Source organism: Pogoniulus pusillus, chromosome 19, assembly GCF_015220805.1.
Source record: "Pogoniulus pusillus isolate bPogPus1 chromosome 19, bPogPus1.pri, whole genome shotgun sequence".
NCBI classification, from domain to species: Eukaryota; Metazoa; Chordata; class Aves; order Piciformes; family Lybiidae; genus Pogoniulus; species Pogoniulus pusillus.
The window spans coordinates 13,313,704-13,333,742 of record NC_087282.1 but is presented as its reverse complement, the minus strand read 5'-3'; the positions used below and the strand labels follow the sequence as shown (position 1 = coordinate 13,333,742).

The following is a 20,039-nucleotide window of genomic DNA, read 5'->3' as shown; positions in this document are numbered from 1 at the left end:
AAAAACATATAGCTCCTTTTTTTTACCAATGCCTCCTTAATTTTAATGCTCTCTTCTAGTTGATCATGTTTCAGGAACTTGCAAAAGGTGTGTGCTTGACATGATTGGGTAGATGAGATGGAAGAGTAATTAGATGCTGTCAGATGTTTTATACAAAAGTCAGTGGCTATAAAACCAACTGAGAAGTGTCATTTCTCTGTGAAGCTGTGCAGTTACTTAGGCCAGTTTACTCCAGGCATTTCTTTTACACTCACAGCCAGCTGACCATTGCTGGATAGAAAAACTCATGGATCTCTTTGGACTTAAGAACACTTTTTTACAGCCTACTCAAATGACAGAGTGGTTGGAGTTGGAAGGGACCTTGAAGATCATCTGAATTCTGAATCTCCCCTCTTCTGGCTCAAAACCATTGCCTCTCATCCTATCACTACAAGCCCTTGTAAAAAGTTCCTCCCCAACTCTCCTGCAACCCTCTTCAAGTGCTGAAAGGCTGCTCTAAGATCTCCCTGGAGCCTGCTCTTCTCCAGGCTTAACAACCCCAACTCACAGTATCACAGTATCACAGTATTATTAGGATTGGAAGAGACCTCACAGATTATCAAGTCCAACCCTTTACCACAGAGCTCAAGGCTAGACCATGGCACCAGGTGCCACGTCCAATCTTGCCTTGAACAGCCCCAGTCTGTCCCCATAGTAGAGGTACTGTAGCCCTCTGATCATCTTGGTCATTGAATGTGACAGCATTTTTTCCCACCTGATTCTGCTTTCCTCCAAAGAAAGTAAATGGAAGGGTACAGTGATTTTTCTGGCAGGTTAAATCCAAATTAGGGCTCATTATGCTTCAGGTTGTAACTGCAGTTCCATATGTTGCTGATGACCATCATACATCTGTGTTTGCTGTCTTGTAGAGATCACAGTATCACAGAATGCCAGGTTAGGGACCCCAAGGACCATCTGCTCCAGCCTTTCTAGGTGATAGTGTAGCTGAAATGAGCTGGCCCAGCACCCTGTCAAGATGAGTCTTTGCACTTAATCAGTGTAGGGGGATCCACTGCTTCCCTTGGGAGATGATTCCAATGTCTAACTGTTCTCATGAGGAAACATTTTTTTCTGAAGTCCCATCAGAATCTCCCTGGGAGTAACTTGTTTCCATTGCCCTTTGTCCTTTCCATGTGACTCTGTGTAAAAAACAAGTTTCTATTCTCCTGGCAGCCACCGTTTACATCCCGGTGCATGGGAATAAGGTCTCCCCTAAGCCTTCTCTTCTCATGGCTGAACAAACTCAGTTCTCAAACCCAGATGTGATTCAGCACTGGGTGTGTGAAAAGCAGCTTTTCCCTGATTACACGACCCAGGAATTTCCAGGTCCTGGGTCTGAATCCTCCCCTGATGGCAGTACTGGTGTTGGTGGCATCATCATCATTGTCACTGACTGCAGCCATCATGAGCCTGGCTTACAGGAGGCTTTACAGGCTGGTATCAAGGAAAGGAGGTATTGGCAATATTAATATATTACTGTGTTAGATCCTCCTAATTATATTTTAAGCTGAAGTGATTTGAGAAGGATTGAGAGGCGGTGAGGGCTCTCCCTGCCTTCTCTCCCTTGCAGAGGAGGTAAGGTTCAAGTAGTATTTTCTCTTCCATAGGGGAGGAACAGCTGTGCCAGGTCTGGGGAGTAAGTTCCTCCTGATTGAGTTGAATTGCAGAGTGCCTTTTAGGTTGCATTCAAATCACGGTGATTTCACTTCCCTCTGTGACAGAGCAAGGAGCTCTCCACTTTGATCCTTGCTGTAGACTTGGAGAGAAGTGGGGAAGGCACGCAAAGGAAAGCTTTTGTTCCAGGCATGTTGTGTTTTCCCCACCTGACAGCTCTGTGTGGAAGCAGAGCTTGATCCAAAGCTAGCAGGGTTCAGCATGAGCCTCCCTTCACCTTGATGGTTTTCAGAGGAGGCTCTGTAAGGAATCTGTTTTGTGGGTTGTTTTTTTGTGTGTAAGATCTTAAAATATATTTGGGTTAATAAAATCAGTGAAATTGGGAAGCGCTGTTGGTGATGGACAGATGGCCAAAAGCACTTGGAAGTACAAGTGGGTTTGTAGCAGAAGGACTATCAGGATCTGGCTGATGGGTGCCATGTGCCATGGGCATGGACCAGTGAGGCAGGAGGAGGGAGCACCCCAAACTCCCACCCTGCTGAAGCAACGCTGGTTTGCTTCACCTCAAGGTTCCCTTCCTGCTCTCACCCTGTTGCAATACATTTATCTCTTCTTTGGAGGCACCATTTGAGCTCCCAAGTAAAATTTCTTCCTTTAAATCCAACAATCTTTGTCTTAAGGAAGCAGACGACCCTGCTTCCCTTCCCTGTGCAGCTCCAGCAGCTAACCCAGCGCGCTTCCTCCTGGCTTTCGCTCTATTTCCATGGTATGAATGCGCACGAAAATTACAGCAAAGGCATCATTTTTTTAACAGCTGTGTTTAGTTGAATAACAGATTTAGAAAGTGCAGACTTTAATTAATCTGTGTTTTCTGCTGGGATTTCAGCACCATCTGATTTACTTTTCATGGCTGAAAAGTGTAATTGTAGTTTGTTTTTTCCCCCCCTTTAGCTGCAAGTTTATCCTCCCAAGAAACTGATTTGCTTCTTCCTTGTTCTTAAAGCAAACTCCAGTCTCACTCTGGTGGTAGCTGGGGTGCGATGTGAATAATGCACTGGCTCAGATTGCTGTGGGGTGGGAGTGGGGGATAAATACCTGCCAAACAACATGGGCTGCTGGAAACAGTAAGTTTCCTCTTCCCTCACTCGCTGTGTGCCACAGCAAGCCAGGCAGCCACACAGCCCCAGAGGCAGGGCTAGAAGGGCTGAGATTGCAACTGGAGATCTAAATCCTTTGTATAATAGAGCTGAGGGCCATTAGTTACCTAGAGGGTAAGGAGACGTGTTCCTGGAGGAACCTTGTTGGACTGGATGATCTCCAACCGGAGAGGTTGGTCTCTTCCAACCTCCATCCTGCTGGGATTCTGTGTAATTTTAATTACTGTCAGATGGACTTCTCCCCCATTTTTGTGTTATTTGGTTGGAATGGGAGTTTAATGTCTTAGGGGCTCTGCCTGTAGAGCCCACAAGGCCTGACAAGAAGCAGTCCATTTAGATTCAGAGTGTAATCTTAGGATGGCTGCGAATCTGAGCAAGATAAAAAAATCTTGATGGGTTTTAAAACTTAATTTAATTAAGGTTTTCCCTTTCATCTCCCCGAAGTCCTGAATCAGCTCCTTCATTCTCCCATAAACATGAATAGTCTTCATTGTATGTAGGCACTCTGACATGCATGGAGCTTCAGCAGAAGGACCAAATCCAGGTTCAGAAACATTTGTGGCTAAAGTGTTGGGGGATTCGAAACAGCATTTGTGCAGTCAAAAAATGCCAACCTAACCAGCATGGTGTCTAGATTATCCCCCAGAATCCTGTGATCTTTGCTTTGTTGAAGAGTGTGGGACCAGGGTAGCTGCTGATACTGGTCTGTGGAGGTTGGACTTGACGTGGTAGATTTGACATGGCAGTTTGCTGCTGTAGTGATTTTTCCCTACACTCCTGGCTTTATTTTGGTGCTGAGAGATGTTGGATGGGTTTGTTCCATGTGCTTTTGCTCCTGGCTGAGTGTAGGAGATGATGCTTGGTTTGAGCTAGACAAGGAGGAAACTGAACCTTAGTTTCCCTGTCTGGGAGATGATGCTGTGAGCTGCCCTGGGCATCTTGGGTTTACAAGATACTCCTGATGAGATTCCTGCTAAAACTGCCACTTTCTCACACAACATTTTGGCCTTGATAGGACAAGAGCAAATGGCCACAAGTTGCTGGAGGAGAGGTTTAGGTTGGACATGAGCAATTTCTTTCCTAGAAGGGTTGTCAAGGCTGGAAGAGGTTGCTCAGGGCAGTGGTAGAGTCCCCATCCCTGGAGGGCTTTCAAAGCTCTGAAGCTGTGGCATTGGGGGATGTGGCTAGTGGTGACTTGACAGTGCTGGGTTAATGGTTGGATTCAGTCTTAAAGGTCTTTTCCAACCAAAACAATTCAACTAATTGCTCACCAGGAATTTTTTAGTGGGTCTAGTCTGAAGCTCTCCTCTGCTTTCCTTGCTGTGTGAGGCTTTTGCTCAGTGAGGCCCCATTGCTGGAAGGGCAGTTGGAACCACAAGTCCCATCCACCAGAGGACAGCTCGGGGTGTAGCCATGCCTTCAGGCAGATATTTATCCCTTCCCTTCCTGCTTGTGCACGGGCTCAGGAGGACCATTTGGTGAGGCTGTGCGGTGGGGTGACCTGCCTGCTGCAAAGTTTGGCCTAGGCACAGTGCCAACCAGAAGCGAGGCTGACGAATCATCCCAAATCAAAGGAGCCACCTGCACGCCACGGGGAGCTGCTCCCCGGGTGGTAAGCAAGCGCTGCCAGCGCTCATCGCCCAGCCTTCTTCTGCAGCCCCCATCCCAGCATGCTGGGGGAGGCTGCGTGGGAGGGGGTCGCTCCCTCCCTGGCCTCACCAAGCCCTCCTTTGAGGTTTTGGGAGGGATGTGAGGAGAGATGCTTGCTGGCTGGCTGGAGCAGGACACTGCTTCGTTTAGATGAGAACCAAGGGGGAGCAGAAAGTGAGCGATGGGGCTGGGCTGCAGCATCTTTGGGGATGGTGACAAGAGAGACCATATTGCAGCCTTCCTGTACCTGAAAGGGGCTCCAGGAGAGGTGGAGAGGGACTGTTTGCAAGGGCTTGTAGTGATAGGACAAGTGGCAATGTCTTTGAATTGGAAAAGGGGAGGTTTAGGCTGGAGATTAGGAAGAAATTCTTTACAGTGATGGTGGTGGAACAGGTTGCTCAAGAAGGTTTTGGATGCCCCCTCCCTGGGGGTGTTCAAGGATGGACGAGGCCTTAAGCAGTCTGGTCTAGTGGAAAATGTCCCTGTCCATGGCAGGGGCGTTGGAACTGGATTATTTTTAAGGTCTCTTCCAACCCAAACCATTCTATGATTCTATGCTGATGCTGCAGCAGAGAGGGGGCATGGCCTTGACGAGCCTGTCACTGTGTGAAATCCTCTCTTGGAGCAGGGAGCCTCCCTTAGGCTGTGTAAACCCTGGGGCTGCATTGCCAACAAATAGCCAGGGAGGAAAATTAGGTCTTTTAAAGATCACGCTTATCCTTTGCTGGTTGTAAGAATGGACCCGGTGAATGAGAGAGAGGGAGGGGGGGAGGCAGGGAGGTGGCGTGATATGCAGATGCCTGTGTCACATGCACACATGCCGGCTGCGCTCCTCGATGTGTGTTCACCCAGCTTGGAGGCTGCCAGCTCACAATTCCTGCTTCAGAGGGCACAGTGTTTGTTTTGGAGAGAGAGGGGGGAATGGGAGGTGCCTTTGCTTGGTCTTATATGGAAGGAAGACATATTAAATCACAGTCTACTTCTCCAGCCCCCAGCTACCATGTGCCTGTCACCCCACAAAGGATGCAGCTCAATCTATCTAATTTTTGGTCCCATCAGCTTTGATAGGATTTCTGTTAAACAGCTGGCAAGGGAAATTCACTCTCCTGCCATTCATCAGGGGGTGCAATAGGGGATTCAGAGGAGTGTCTGCACTCTCCCCCATGTGCTGGCTGGAGGGGAAGGATGGTGAAGCACTCTGATTTTGGTCACACAAATTAACTGTAAGACAAATTAACCTAGTTCTCCAAGAATACAAAGCTCATCCCTAAAGCACAAGAAAAACACTGGGGAAGGAAAGTCACTCTTGGAAAAGCTGGGCCAAAAATGGAGGATTTTTATAGCAGACAAATGTTACCTACAGCTATTTATACACCTTGCTCAAAGGCTATTTATACTCTCCCCCTGCTTTTGTGCTACTGGCTGGAGAATATTCTTAGATTAGATGTTTTCAGCGCTGTGGGGATGTTCTCCAGCTGCTGCCTGATGCAGGACTGTACATTTCCAACACCATTCCTGAAAGAAGAGGGTTATTCATGGACTGTGACCTCTGTGTGGCTTTCCATTTGTTGTGCTGCACAATGAGAAGCTGCCATTAGAATGGGTTATTTTTCATGGTCACACATAAAGAGTGGAGACCACAGTTGTGAGGCAAGGGATAAGGCTGAAGCTTTGGATACTCCTTTAATTGGGACAGTTGATGCAGTTTGTCACTTTGGTGCTTGATGAGCAGCATGATGGTACCTGTGTCTCTTGTTAGAAGGGATGACAGTGTTTGCGGGGTAGGCTTCATGTCTACTGTCAAAGAAACAAGGTTGTGTTCAGCAGCTGTTGTTAATGAGAAGCATCTCTACCTGCCCTGGTGATGACACCTCAGCACTGCCTGGGACATAGATGCTGATTGGTAGACTGCCACTGTGCTTCATCTTTGTAACACACAATCATAGAATAGTTTGGTATGGAAAAGACCTTTAAGATCATAGAATCCAAGCATCAACCCAACACCACTATAACCATTACAGAAACATGACAGTGAGAGGGCTTTTCTTCCTTGCTGCTGAGCTGGAGGTTCGTGCTGCTTCCATCATGCAGTGCTGCAAGTCTGAAATCCAGGTTTAGCATCTTAGATGCCAGTTGTTGCAATGGAAGGGAGAGGGTCAAATGTGCTTGATGGTAATAGTGTTAATAAAAGTAAATGGTTCATAGAATTACATTTAGGTTGGAAGAGACTTTTAAGATCAAGTCCAACTCTTAACCCAGCACTGCAAGGTCCACAGCTACATGGCTTTCAAACAACTCTGGGGATGCGCACTCCACCACTGCCTTGAGTAGCCTGGGCCAGGCCTTGACAACCCTCAAGGGGAAGAAATTTTTCCTTATGTTCAACCTAGACCTCCCTGGTGCAACTTGTGGCCGTTTGCTCTTGTCCCTTGGGAAGAGACTTCCACCACCTGGCTCCAGCCTCCTTGTTGTAGTTGTAACGAGCCAGAAGGTTTCCCCAGAGCTTCCTTTTGTTCAGGCTGAACAACCCCAGCTTCCTCAGCTGCACCTCACAAGACTCGTGCTCTAGACTCTTCACCAGCTTCCTTGCTCTTACACAGACCCACTGCAGCACCTCGATGTCACATGGCTGAGGGAGGCAGCTCATTGCATGGAGGTTCAGGAGTGAGTTTTTCCCCCTGCTTCCTGTGTTGTGTGGCTGCTCGTGAGCAGTGTCGGGTGATTTTATTGTCTCTGGGAGCACTGGACCAAGCCACGCTGCTGGAGGTCGCATGCTTGGTGTGCTGCATCATTGATCCAGCCTGCCAGAGCAGATTCTTTATTCTTCTTAAATGTGGACCTGCACTTAAAGGCAAACACTCTTTTAAGATTTCTGGGGCTGAAAGCAGCAAAACCGATGGCTTTCGTCATCAGGGCTGATCTCTTTGTTGGTCACTGAGAATAGCGTGTGAATCCAAGGCAATGTGCTGCCCAACAAAGAGGGTTTGAGAGGCGTTTGTTTGAAATAAAGGGGAACCTGGGAAGGATTGCAGCTTCCTGTGTGCTGAATAAAGCAGGAATGGCTCCTTGCTGCTGTTACACGGCACTGTGATGCCTGAGTTTGGGAGCTGAACATGGATTTCCCAGATTCCCACCACTGAGTTTCCAGTTCGGTCTTTGCTGGCTGATATCAATGTGCCGAGTTTGTTCAGGTACCTCTTACACAGTGGTTTTGCAGTTGTGGGTATGTGCTCATGAGGGATCATCAAAAAGAGCTGCTTTGTCTTTCAAAAAACCCATCGTGTCCCATTAAAATATCAGCATCATCACTTAGGAGATTGGGTTTGTTTTTAGAAATGCAGAAGTAATGACTTTTTGCATGAGGCTTTTCCCTGAAGGAGTCTCTGGGGCACAGAGTGTGCTTTAGCTTGGGCTCTTGTGTTCGATTTTTGCCTTCCTGCAGTTGCAGGCTCTTCAGCTGCCATTCGTTTAAAGATGTTTTGGTGATTTTGTGTTGGACCTGGTGGGTCATCATTGCAACTTTGGTGCAGAGAGAGAAAGTGGTCTTGGGTGGCTTCAGAGCATTTTCAATACCAACTAGACAGTGTGGATGGGACAGCTTTGATTCTGGTTTTTGACTAGGCTGAAATTGAGCAGTAACACTTGCTCCAAGTGAGTGCTTGGAGTTGTCCACCTCCTGCAATTCAACTGCTGAATCATGGAATTAGAGAATGCTTTGGCTGGGAAGGGACCTGCAGTCAGCAGGGACATCTGCAAACTAGAGCAGGTTGCTCAGAGACACAGAGAACCTGACCTACAGTGGTTCCAGGGATGAGGCATCTCCTACCTCTCCAGGCAACCTGGGACAGGGTCTCACCACCCTCACTGTAAAATATTTCTTCCTTCTCTCCAGTCTGAACCTCTCTCTTTTAGTTTAAGTCATCACCCTCTGTCCTGTCACAACAGACCCCGCTCAAAAGTCTATCCTCTGCTTTGCAAGCAGCCCCTTGATGTTCTGAAAGGCTACCAGAAGGTATCCCTGGAGCCTTCTCTTCTCCAGGCTGTACAACCCCAATTCTCAGCCTGTCCTTACAGCAGAGGGCTTTCAGCTCTCCCATCATTGCTGTGGCCTACTCTGTCCTTGCTCCAGCCATATCTCTGCTGTGTTGAGGACTCCAGAGCTGGCCTCAGGGCTGCAGGTGGGGTCTCAGCAGAGCAGAGGGGTAAAATCCCCTTCCTTCTACCTGCAGCCTGCAGAACTGAAGTTAACTATGCTATCACCATGTAGGCAGAGAGTTTTTCCTATCCCAGGCTGAACTTCCCCAGAGTCACCTGCGGATTGGCTGCTCCTCAGGCTCTGGCTCCTTGCAAAGGCAGAGCAGTCGGACGCCTGTGGAGCAGACCTGTGTGATGTTTGTAGAGGCTTTACTTTTATGTCTCCTTTACCATTGTGGTTGTCCCTTTTGCAGCACTACAAGAAGAAGATGTCTTTCTTTTCAGTATTATTTTTGCAGAAGGAGCCTTCCAACTCCTCCTGAACCTGTGAATGGATTTCTCAACCTCCAGCCATCCAAGGTGTAAATGAGATAAGAGAGGGGACTTTGCATGAATCCTCCTTTCCCTGCCGACAGCCCCATTCTCTGCCTTCTCCGAGTGGCATTTTCCCTTCCCCAGCATGGATTATTTTAATGGGTTTGTTAAAGACCCACCCAATCTGTCAGTAATTATTGCTGTTTGCATTGGGAGGTGCAGTGCCAGGGGCAGGGACCCCCAAATTCCAAACACTCCTGATTTACCGTGCAGCTTGGGCAAAGTGCATTTGTTGCCTTGGCAACAAATAGCAGCAGCGAACAACTAAGATGAAATTTATGGCATCAACTTCAATAAATCTTGATGACAAATGTGGGAAAAAAAAACCCACCCAACCAAAAAAAAAAAACCCAAAAAATCCACAACCAGACCAACACAATTTGATGAAGCTCTCCAGCATGCAGATGTGAGGGGTGAGAAGAAGTTATTTCACTGCCTCAGCTGCAATTTTTGGACCATCACAGTCATCTTCTTGTAATATGTGCTCTTTTTTGTTGTTGTTGTTGTTTCTGAGGAAGCTGTCTGCTTCTTTTCATAGATATGGCATTTAATTTTAATTTCCAGGGTATCTTTTAGTTTAATTGGCACGCTGGATGATTGCAGCCTGGTGTTTTGTCTTCTGCAAATCCTGATTCATATTGAACTCTGGATAAAAATAAAATCTGAGAACTGTGGCAACCTAAAGGGAGAGCAGAAAGTGCTGTGCCACAGGCCTGTAGGAAAGGTGCAGAATTCCACAAATTAATTAAAGCATTTATGTAGGACACATCTCTTTAATTCCTTGTAGGAGCCTTTGTGTGGCACCAGATGGGCACAGGTCAGTGATTTTCTAGTACGGCACTGCAGCAAATTGTTGTCTCCTGTGGAAAGGTCTCTGTATTTACCTGTGCATGGGGACAGGCTGGGTTTTTTCTGTCACAACAAGTGGTGTTTTCTTAAAATTGATATTTTTCTTGTACCTATTTTGACCTGTGGATCGATAAGGGTTCAGGAGTATCAGTGGACTTGTCTGGAGACTGTTGGAAACTTTCAACACAGCCACTAATGCAATGTGATGTTTTTCCATTAGTTCCCACACCCCTTCTCCTTACAGGGCCTTATTTTCACTATTTTCTGCTGGATTGGAAGCACCAGGAATCTTTGGCTCTTTTTGTCATGGAGTGTTGGGCCCCAGCTTCACACTTCAGCTGTGGTCAAGCAGGTGCAGCCTGTTTGAGAGATTGCACAGGGCAATATTTCTCCCTACCCATCAATCTTAGTGAACTTAGGAAGGTCTTATGGCTGGGACCCAAACCCAAGCCTGGTCTGATGGGTAGGGTTTGGATGTTGTTCTCTTTAGCAAATTGTCCCCCTGTATTTTAAGCCAATTTCTCTGTGGAGACATCTTTTCACCTACTAATTTGTGCTTTGGTTGTGGCAAATGTTGGAAGTTATGGAAAAGAATTACAGAATGGCTTGGGATCACAGAGTCCCAGCATGGTAAGGATTGGAAGTGACCTCTGGAGGTCATGTAGGCTAACACCCACTGCTAGAGCAGTGTCACCCACAGCAGCTTGCCCAGGATCACAATGGCCAGCTGAGTTTGAAATCTCTTCATAGAAGGGGACTCCACAAGCTCTCTGGGCAGCCTGTTCCAGGGCTCCAGCACCCTTACAGCAAAGTAGTTTCTGTTCAGATGGAACCCCTTGAGTTTCAGTTTGTGCCCATAGCTCCTTGTCCAGGACAGCACTGAAAAGAGACTGGCACTCTCTTCTTGACACCCACCCATCAGATAGTTATAAATATTAACAAGATCTCCTCTCAGTCTTCTCTTCTCCAGGCTAAACAGTCCCAGGTCTCTCAGCCTTTCCTCATAAGACAGTTCCAGTCCCTTCATCATCCTCGTAGCCTCCGTTGGACACTCTCTGGTATGTCCCTGTCCCCCTTGAGCCCAGAACTGGGCACAGTACTCTAGATGTGGTCTCACCAGGACAGAGTAGAGGGTAGCAGATGTGTTATCATGAGGGCACCTTAGCTCAAGGTGTGGAAGGCAGGAAACCTGTTGAGCTTCCTCCAGGAGCCGCACGCATGTGTGATGATTTCTAAGGTGTTTCTGATGTTTACAGAGCATGGTAGCTCTCCCCATTAGCACAGAAGTCTCTAAGACAGCTTGAACTCCATTAGGAGCTAAATTTAGTGACTCGCTAACTCCTTTTTGATATGTTTTTATAATTTCATTGTATTATGACACTTGGTTTTAAATTTGCATGAGCAAATGAGCCTCTCACTAAGTCAGGTAAAAAAGATTTTTCACTTATCTACCATGAAATAAGACATAAAAAAAAATATAATAGTGAGAGGAGAAAGCAATGTATCCTTGGCATATTTAGTTTACATTTTTTTCAGCCCTGCTGACGGAACATTTCTAACTGTTAATGATACAATAAAGCTGTTTGTACTGCTTTAGCAGGCTAAATAATTTCACATTCATTATGGAGACATTTGGTAATTAATTTAGTATTTAGTGGGGGAAACGTAGATTTGGAAAATATAAATCTGCAGTTAATTACACTCACAATCCTTATTGCAAGATGCAGCAAGTGAAAACTGGCCTTTTATGGTTCACCTCTAAATAGTAAAGTCCATGGATGTGATTAACACTTGAGAGCAACTTTAACTGAGATTTTTATGTCTGCTTTAATAAGCTTCCTGCAGGATTGCTTAAAAATGTGTTCAGTTTTGGGGCCTTCACTACAAGAAAGACATTGTGGTGTTGGAGAGTGTCTAGAGAAGGACAACAAAGCTGGCGAAGGGTCTGGAGAACAGGTCTAGGGAGGAGCAGCTGAGCAAACTGGGATTGTTTAGTTTAAACCTCATTGGTCTCTAAAACTCCCTGAGGTTGGAGTGAGATGGAGCTGGGTCTCCTCTCCCTCAGGTGACAGTATCAGGTGACAGAAATGGCCTGAAATTGTGCCAGGGGACAGTTAGGTTGGAGATTAGGAAAAATGTCTTTCCTGCAAGAGTGGTCAGGTACTGGCACAGGCTGCCCATTGAGGTGGTAAAGTTGTTGTCCCTGGAGGTGTTCAAGAAATGTGTGGACATGGCATTTTGGGACATGGTTTGATGGCCTTAGGCTGTCTCAATGATCCTCGAAGTCTTTTATGACTAAAATAGTTCTATGCTTCTAAGCTCCTGCAGCTGGCTGAAATCAGGCCACATGCCCTCATCCCTGTCATCACAGGAAGATCCACCAACTTCTCCTTCACCAGTGTGGATTTATGGTCTTTTAAAGATGTATTTGAACTTACATTCCGGATAACATTGGCAGGACCTAAGCACCTTGGAGATCTGCACTTCAGAGATATTTTTTCACTCCTTTCTTATTCAAGAAGAGGAGAGGGACCACCCAAGAACATCCCTTTGTTTCACATGGCTGATGAACAGCACAGAGATGGCATCAACACTTGTTTAGTCCTGATCTGAGGTCTGTTGATGAGCTCACGTGGAGGTGAAAAGTCCCTCTGTTAATTACCAAGCTTTTAAACTCACCTCTCTTGACGTCACTGTTTCTAATCTGTGTTATTGATTTTTTTTCCTTTCCCCTCCCTGTTTCATTAATAGTGACAGATGCTTTTAATTAAAAAGAAAAGACAAAACAAAATCCCAAGCAAACCAAAAAGAGAATATTCTAATTTGGCATGACATTATGAGGCAGAATGGCTCCTGGCATGCAAGGTATGGAAAAGGTCATCTTCCACGGCTACAGCCTTTTGCAACGGTGGAATTAAGTTCAAACTCAGGCTGGTTTTGAAGTCTTAAGTCTCTCCAGGGATTCCTTTCATAACATCTTCGAACTGGATAACACTACAGTAAATGAAATACACTGCACTGGATTAAAGGGTTATTTCCCCTGTGTGTCGAGCTGACACAGAATACCAAACCTCAGGTTGCCTTCGAGTTGTCTCTATCTGCTGATACCCTTCTCTGCTTTATGTAACAGCTCCCTGAGTTGTCACAGGGAAGTTTGGCGATTATTTATTCTGCTTCACCACTTGGGGAAGGTGGAACAATCTGATGCAGCAAGGAACCAAAAACAAAGCAACTATAAACGGGAACAAATTGAATGGACTGCAAAAATATGAAGGAAGCGACACGGGAAAAAGAGGAGCTGCCCCAGTAAAGCAACTAAATGGGAAGAAATTGAATGGGTTTGGAAACATGAAGGAGGCAACACAGGAAAGAACAGAGCTGCCCCTTCAGCTCGATTATGCTGCTCTGTAATTTACAGTGAAATACAAAATATAGATCTCTCTGCATTGCCACTCGTGTGTTCAGCAGCGCAGAGCCTGCAATAACATCAGGGTATGATCCATACTCCTGTGCTCTTATCTGACTGTACCAACAGTTAAAATTTGTTAAGGATCATTTGCAATGTGTTTTGTTGTAGAACAAATGTTCATTCTGACTTTGAACTTGGTGCATGTGCTGGAGCTTGTGCATATTGCATTTAGCTCCGGCTACCCAAACCACTGCCATCTGCACAGTGCCAGGGACCACCATGGCTGAGCTCCAGAGCATGTCCCTCCATCTCTGTGCTGGAGAGAAGATGTGTGGCTTTAAATATCATAAAATCATAGAATGGTTGAGTTGGAAGGGACCTTGAAAATCATCTACTTCCAACCCATTGCCACGGGCAGGGACGCTTTGCACTAGACCAGGTTGCTAAAGGCTTTGTCCAACCTGACTTTGAACTCTGACTTTGAACAACTTGACTTTGAACTCTGCTGGGGAGAGGGTGTCCACAGCCTCTCTGGGCAACCTGTTCCAGTGTCTGGCCACTCTTACTGTACAGAATTTCTTCCTAATATCCAGTCTAAATCTGCCCTCCTCCAGCTTAAGTCCATTGCCTCTTGTCCTATCACAACAAGCTCTTGTAATATGTCCCTCCCCTCTGCAGCTTTCAGAGCATTAGTTACTCCAGCTCCATCCTTTACCTTGTACCAGGGGGAAGGGATGGGGTGTGATGGGGAAGGCACTGTCTCTGAGCTCAGGATGGCAAACTGAGGTGGGCATGCATTAAATTCACTCTGAAATTCACTTGGTTCTTCTTTTCTCCCTACCAAAACACTAATTAAAGACTGAAATTATGGGGTGTCGGCAAAACACTAACTGTGCAGTAATTTTTCTGACAATGAAAAAGAAAACTCTTTCTTCTCCCTCCCTGCCTCTTCCCGCTTTATTTCATCTGAGGCAGCCCAAGGCTGGCTGGGTCATATGGCGAACTGAAGTTGTCTTGTAAAGTACATGTATAAGGTAAAATGCATCCTCCATGTTCCTGGCATGTTTGGGTTTGGTGAAAATAAAGCACTGTGCCCCTTACGTTGGTGGCTGCTGCTGGTTTCTGTTCTCTGCATTGAATCTTTCAACAAATCATAGAATTATTTAGGTTGGAAGAGACCTTTAAGATCAAGTCCAATCATTAAATCATTTGCTTCTGTGGCTTGGCATCCTCTTGCACAACGTTTTTTTTCTGTATATATTTATGGACACCACTGAAACAACCACTACCAACTGCTGCTCACCTCTGCCAACTCCCAGACCCTCTCCAGACAGCTTATGGGATCAGTGAGGTCTGCTGCCGGTGCCACCTGCTCTTCATGGGGATGGGGAGAGGCTGTGGTTCCTCTTTCATGATGTCTTCGGTCTGCTGGGCTAATTGAAAGTTACAAACATGGTTTGTCTCCATTAGCTTTTGGGGTAAAGTGTGGTCTGACTGGGGCCTGCATGCTGGACTTGGGCTGCACTGAAGTTGTTGCAGCAGGAGGTGTCTGTGCTGGCCAGGCTTTCTGCTGGCATGCTTCTCAAGAAGGCATATCTACAGGCATTGAGTTCCTCTCTTTCCAAGTGTTAATTCACGTGTAAACTCCCCCACACATTAAAAACATGTAGGGAATGGTAGTTTTGGGTTTCCACTGTCCATGAGTAATTCCGATCTGCAGCATTTTTGGCTTCACCTCTTGCTGAACAATCCAGGAGGAGAAGCAAGGGCAGGGGATTTGCATGTGTGGCTTTTCTGGGTTGGTTGGTTGGAGATAGCCACACGCTCCCGTGCTGCGGCATCCTCTAAGATGATCTGTGTCTTTCCAGGAGGTCTAAAATCTCTCTGGAAAAGCTAGGGCATATTGAAAATGCACTCACAGCTTTAGCACTTCCTACAGATTATTTCTTTAAGTACTTAAAAATATATTTTATGCCACAAAAATAAATGTTAATGAGTCTGCATTGCTTAGGGCTAACAATAGTGTTTCTATTTAAGTACCACAGCCCAGCAGGGTGTTTGATGGTGGAGGAGCTGGATCAGGAGACCTGTCTTTTTGTTTCTGTCTTGGTCCTTGATGTCTTGAGCAGTTTTATTCTCTCGTGCTTTACTTCCCCTCTACCCGCCTGTTCTGCTAAATAGCAATGAAAAGCTTCCTTGCTTTGTTAAAGCACCTTGGATTTAGCAAAGGCCACTGGGCCAGCGTTAACAAGTGAGCTGCTTATAAAAAGGGTTGTTTCATATTAAGTGTATAGCTCCTCAATGTTAGCATGTATTTTTATGTACTGCTTGTGGTAACCTTTGGGCTTTTCTAACTAAATAAGGTCGATCTTCTTTGCTCAGGGATTTTTATTTTCATAGGATAACGGAATATTTTGGTTGGAAAAGACCTCTTAAGATCATCGAGTCCAACCTTCAACCTAAGACCACCACGGCCATTAAACCATGTCCTGAAGCGCCATGTCCACATGTTTCTTGAACACATCCAGGGAGAGTGACTCAACCACTTCCCTGGGCACCACCACCAACCTCTCATTTTCCACTAGCACACATGGCATCTTCTGAGTAATTTTGTAGATGTGCTTTTTTTTTGGGGGTGCTTTTGGCGTTTGGACTGGGGCTCGTAGTGCTAATGCAAAAGGTGGGTGGGGGAGCTGTGATGAGAGAAATAGCAGCACAGAATCATTCCTCTCATCTTTGTTCTTTTTTGTTGTTGTTAGTCTGCCCTGTGGACAGTGGACAGTGATGTGAGGAGGTAGGGTGCTTTACCCAAGGGGTCCAAAGAGTCTGTCAGACATGCAATGGGAGAGGAGAAAGGTGTAGGAGTAAATGGGGTGGCAGGAATTCCACCTTGGCATCATGTCAAAGGCACAGAGCCCTTCCCGAGCAGCTGCGTACCTCGTGACTGCGGGAAGCCAAATGGATTGTTTGTGTGTTTACAGGGAGATGTGGGGCTGTGTAGGGGAAAACCACTTAGCAGAAATTCTGCTATTAAAGCAGATGGTGGGAGATTAATGTGGTTTTTAGAGAGGGAGTTGCTGGTGGGGTGACCAAATTGTTAATTCCTTCCTGTGCTAGGAGTCCTTTCACAGTTACAGGGTTTGGGTGAATCGTGTTTCCCGACACTCTCGCTCCTCCCTTGCTTTCCCCAAAGCAGTTGAGCTGGTGTAGTCTTTTGGGAAGCAAAAAGAATGTCTGTCAGGTTTTGTTGCTGCAGTTTTGCCACCCAGCCTCACATCCTTTCCACGTAGTCTCAAGCCATTTGAGTTTTGGGAGCAGCCGGGTTGGGGCAGCTGCCTGCCCGGCGGAAGCCCCTTTGCCGCTGCCGGAGCGCCGGTTGTTACGCCGCGGTTATTGATTTCATCTTTTTTACCTTCCATTTTAGAAATTGCTCCTTTTCTTCCCCCCTGCCGTATCACTGACAGCTGCATTCTCCTTGACAGTTGTGCTATTTGTATGTGTGCATAAAAACAGTAGGAAGCATTTATGTAGGTGTCACTAATTTAATTTAATTTAATCTGATCTGTCTGTATAGAGAGGACTGCTCTGCACTAAAGTGCTTCCCTTTTCTTTTACAGTCTCCATCGTCGTCAAACACAACTCCTTTCATTCTCTTCCATTCACCTTCCCAAAGACCAAATCTGGAAATAGTAACCAAAAGAGAAGCCCACGTCGCACACAAAGCAGGGAAAGGTTGAAATAATTGAAGGGTAAGTAAATTTTTTTCACCCTAATGCTAACTGGAGGCTGCGTGTGTAAAGCTACAATACAGTAAACGCAAGGCTGGATAAAGAAGCCGTTCAGCACAAACCCAGCTGCTTCCAGTGCCAAGTGAAGGGAAAAAAAAAAGACTGAAATGCTGATTTGGTGAGGAAAGAAAGGTGTAGCAGCAGCTTTTGGAGGTGAAGAGGTGCCCAGAAGGGCAGAGTGCTAGGAGACTTTGGATGTTGGCGCTATTTCTTCTTGCCCTAGTTTGATCTGCACTGGGACTTTTGGATTCTGGTGCTGTTTCTTCCCAGCCTGGTTCTGTCTGCTCTCCTGCCTGTGGTTCCGCACAGGCATCTGGTTCTGTGCTTGGCTGTCTGAAAGAGCCTTCCAATTGAGAAGGAGCTCTGAGTTCGGTTCTACCTAAGAGCTCTTCTGTCATTTCCATGGTCCATTTGAATATCTGTCTTATGGCAGTGTAGTCGTTTGGAACTGAGACACCTGGGGCTGTTTACTCTGGAAAAGTCACACTGAGAGGAGGACTTATTAATGCTTACAAATATCTGAAGGATGGGTGCCAAGAAGAAGATGCTGATCTCTTTTTAGTGGTGTCCTGTGATGAGATAAGGGACAGCAGACAAACTGGAACACAGGAAGTTGCACCTCAACATGAAGAGAAACTTCTTTGCTGTGGAAGTGACTGACCTACTGGAGCAGGCTTCCCAGAGAGGTTGTAGAATCTCCTTCTCTAGAGACTTTCAAGACCTGTCTGAATGTCTTCCTGTGTGACTTGCCCTAGGTGATCCTGCTTTGGCAGGGAGTTGGACTGAACGACCTCCAGAGGTCCAATCCAACCCCCACCATTCTATGATTCTGTGATTTTTCTTCACTTTTTCCCCCACTTAAAATGTTTCTCAGCTGTGGTAGTGATTTGTGGCTGAGCTGCGTGCGTGGTGCAGGATGTTTTGGCTTGCTGCTGCTTTCTGCAATCCCTTTGGTTTTGAGGGCTCTCTGAGTTTTTCCTGGAGAGCAACCTGGTGATGCCTGCGCCAGGATTTTCCCAGGGAAAGCGTCGATGTGGGCTGGAGGAGGGACCAAGGCAGAGCAGTGGAAATGTTTGCCTTAAGGCTTTTCTTTTGCTGTGAGGGTGGTGAATAAGATGGGAGGAGAGAGAAAATCAGTTTTTGTGAAATTCAGAACCCTGGCTGAACATCAGTAATTTCCAAATGTTCAAATGTTTTCCCACCCCAATCCCAGATCCATGCCTGCATATATTGCATTTCCACACCTCTTCTTCCCTAGATGGACAGGATATGATGCACTTGCTTACTTTTGAGAACTTAGCTTTAAACATCTGGGGTTTCTGGTTTATTGCTGCTTTTTGGTGTTTTTTTTTTCCGTTTACCCCTGCAGTGTTTGTTCATGCAAAATTCATATCTGGGAAGGGCATCTTAAATCCCTGCTTCTGAGTCAAAAAGGGAAAGTATGGAAGTGAAAAGAGAGATTGTATCATTTAAGAAATATGATTCATGAATTAATCCTCGTCTGCTACACCATCTGTGGCGTGTGCTTCAATACAAAAATCCACGTTTTATATCTCTTTAAAAAGCTTTCTTCTTGCTGGCTGCCTGACTTTTCTGCAGCACTAATAGGGAATTAGCTTCTTTTTGGGGAGAGAGTGGTGATTTTTATCCACAACTGGGCCAGGGAGCCCCAACCTGTGTTCAAGCCGTAGGTCATCAAGCGGGACACACAGACCTGTTTTTTCAGGAGGTTGCCATCTGTCTGAGTAATGCCATGAGCCTGACTTGTAGGCAAAGCCCAGGCATGACTGCTTTTACCCTGGGAGCATGGCTGGGTCTCCCACTACTGTGGTGGGGATGGTGCAAGGAATGGGCAGTGATGGGCAGGACTTGCAGGCAGCTTGTTCTGCACAGGCGTGAAAAATGAGAGGTTGTTTTCTTAAAGTGGACTGGCAGGGTGGTTTGTGCTTGGTGCTCTGGAAAATACAAGGTTGAGGTGGACTCCATCCTCCATGTAGATAAGAGAGAAAAGGGACTTGTCCACCTCTCCCCCACAGAATAGCTGCTGCATCCCAGTGCCTTCATGAGGAACAGAGAATGAGGGATCCTGGTGTGTTTTGGGGGTGGCTGGAAAAGGGACTCCTTTGTCTATTTTGATTCCTCAAATCTTTCTCCAGCTTTTTGCAGGGGACAACTATTTTAAACGTATTTCTCAGGTTTCCTTCAGCAGTACACCTGGGTTGCTACTCGAGTCAAACCTGAGACGTGTGAGCTTTTGTCACAGACAGTGGGTCAGGATGTGCGTGTGTCACCGATCCCCTCCCTGCTTTAATCCCTTTCCGATAGTGGGGCATCTTGCTGCCTGGGATTGTCCCATCGGTGTTCTCCTCTACCTCACATGGGATGCCACTAAGAGCTTGAGCGCTTTCTGTGAGGATGGTGCAACACCGGAACAGGTTGCCCAGTGAGGTGGTGGAGGCTTTATCCCTTCAGATATTCAAGGTCAAGCTTGATGGAGCTTTGAGCAACCTGATCCCTACTGACTGCAGGGAGGTTGGACTTAGATGAGCTTTAAAGGTCCTTTCCAACCCTGTGCATTCTATGATTCAAAGAAGAAATTTCGCAGTCCTCTTCAAGAGACTTTTCCAAACCTGCCAGATTTCAGAAAATTGTGGAAATCATAGAATTGTTTCAGTTGGAAAAGATCTCTAAGATCATCATTTTAACTTGGAGAGGAGACAGCTAAGGAGTGATCTCATTCATGTTTATAAATACGTAAGGGGTGAGTTCCAGGAGGATGGAGCCAGCCTCTTCTTGGTGATGCCCAGTGACAGCACAAGGGGCAATGGCTGGAAGTTGAGGCACAGAAGTTTCCATGTAAGCCTGAGGAGGAATTTTTTCACTGTGAGGGTGATGGAATGCTGAAACAGGCTGCCCAGGGAGGTCGTGAAGTCTCCCTCTCTGGAGATATTCAAGAACTGTCTG

At 46.3% G+C, this 20,039-nt stretch overlaps 1 protein-coding gene across 7 annotated transcripts in view; it reads left to right on the top strand.

The window, feature by feature from the left end:
- Positions 1-20,039, top strand: part of NEXMIF (neurite extension and migration factor) — a 201,498-nt gene that overhangs the window by 125,089 nt on the left and 56,370 nt on the right. For 4 of the 7 annotated variants that reach the window (XM_064159365.1, XM_064159368.1, XM_064159364.1 and 1 more), the window contains exon 2: positions 16,905-17,036. The exons of 2 other annotated variants lie outside the window; for them this stretch is intronic. The gene's annotated coding sequence lies outside the window, so the exon portion shown is untranslated. Of the gene's footprint in view, positions 1-10,867; positions 10,937-16,904; positions 17,037-20,039 lie in introns of those variants that run through there. One more of the 7 variants, XM_064159366.1, reaches the window with a different exon arrangement.